Source organism: Calidris pugnax, unplaced genomic scaffold (assembly GCF_001431845.1).
Source record: "Calidris pugnax isolate Ruff unplaced genomic scaffold, ASM143184v1 scaffold102, whole genome shotgun sequence".
NCBI lineage: Eukaryota > Metazoa > Chordata > Aves > Charadriiformes > Scolopacidae > Calidris > Calidris pugnax.
In genome coordinates, this window is record NW_015090846.1 from 5,813,983 (window position 1) to 5,815,297 (window position 1,315).

At 56.3% G+C, this 1,315-nt stretch overlaps 1 protein-coding gene across 2 annotated transcripts in view; it reads left to right on the forward strand.

The window, feature by feature from the left end:
- The first annotated feature begins 946 nt into the window (after positions 1-946).
- ADGRD2 (adhesion G protein-coupled receptor D2) overlaps positions 947-1,315 on the forward strand; it is a 28,241-nt gene continuing 27,872 nt past the window's right edge. Inside the window, exon 1 of one of the 2 annotated variants that reach the window (XM_014942782.1) lies at positions 947-1,189. The gene's annotated coding sequence lies outside the window, so the exon portion shown is untranslated. The remainder of the gene's footprint in view (positions 1,190-1,315) is intronic. The other variant, XM_014942783.1, reaches the window with a different exon arrangement.

The window sequence follows — 1,315 nt, forward strand, 5'->3', positions numbered from 1 at the left end:
AGGTGAGGTTAGAAACTCAGGCGGCATTCAACGTGCATGGGAAACTTTCCTTCACCTCTCTGTGTGTGCCCAGAGGATGGTTTATTTGTATGGCTGCAGGAAAGAGGAGTGATGTGTAGGCTGTGGGCTGGATTCTGTTTCCAATGCTACCAGAAAGCTGCATTTAGTGCTGTTGCAAAAGTTGTTTAATTCTGTCCAAGACATGGGCATAAAGAAAACAGTTTACTATCTGCTGGAGAACGCGTAACTTCTATTAAACTTAATCCAGCTGTAAGTTTGAAAAACACTTTGAAATTTTCCTCTGAAGGTCTTTGGTGTAAATGTGGGGTTTGCTTCATACTCTTTGCTCCCTCCATCACCAGGGGAAGCAGGACCCGGTTTTGGCCAAACCACAGCGAGTTGCAGAGCCCTCTCCCGGTGCTGCCAGAGCCTTTGGCGCTCCGTGCCGCGCTGTCGGGGAGTGCCAGGCTGGTTCCCCACGGGCAGCGGTGACTAAGCAGCCGGGGGCAGCTGCCTCCAAGGTCCATTCTTCTGTGAGAGATTTACTGCAGCGAGCAGAGGCGCTGGGATGTGATAATTGCCTTCATTCCCGGACGAAGACCCTGAAGAACAAAAGCCAGTTGCCTGTGAATCCGTGGTGTGAGTCAAGCATTCGCTCGGAGGGGAGGAGTGGGAACTGGGTGCCTGTTGCTGTAGCAAAATTCAGTGGGCATTAATCAGAAGAGCTGCTCTGCCCTGGGAGGTGGGCAGCACTGCTAGCCCATGGAGGTGGCCTGGGCCCTCCAGCCTTCATGTCCTCCCCGGGGCTGCCGTGGGCCTGGGAATGAGGAAATGCCAGAATGCTGAAGGCACTGGTGAGGAAATCCCACGAGGGACGTGCTGGAGGTGCCCTGCAGAGCCCCGTCCAGTTTGAGTCTGCCTCTCAGCCCTGCCCCTGCTCGCTGTGTCACCCGGGGCTTTTCTTTGTCCTCCTGGACATCTCCTCCAGAGCTGACCTTCACCTGCACTCCTGAGCACGCAGACTTGAGACTCTTGCTGCTGTGAGGAGCCCCAACAATCGCCCGGTTTCCCTGCCAAGTCCACAGGCCAGATTTCCTGGGAAGCTTTATCGGTGACTTCCATGGAGAAGTGATTGCCTGGGAAGAAGATTCCCCCTGCTGTGAGTAGGGGTCGTGGAACAGGGAGGACCGTGAGTGCTTTGCTGTTAGCGGGGGGCAAGGGTGTCGGGAGTGGGGTGTGCTGGTGGAGGCAGCCTGGGATGGGGATGGGGGTGCGGGATGGGGGTGCGGGAGCGAGGTGTGGCTGGGGATGGAGG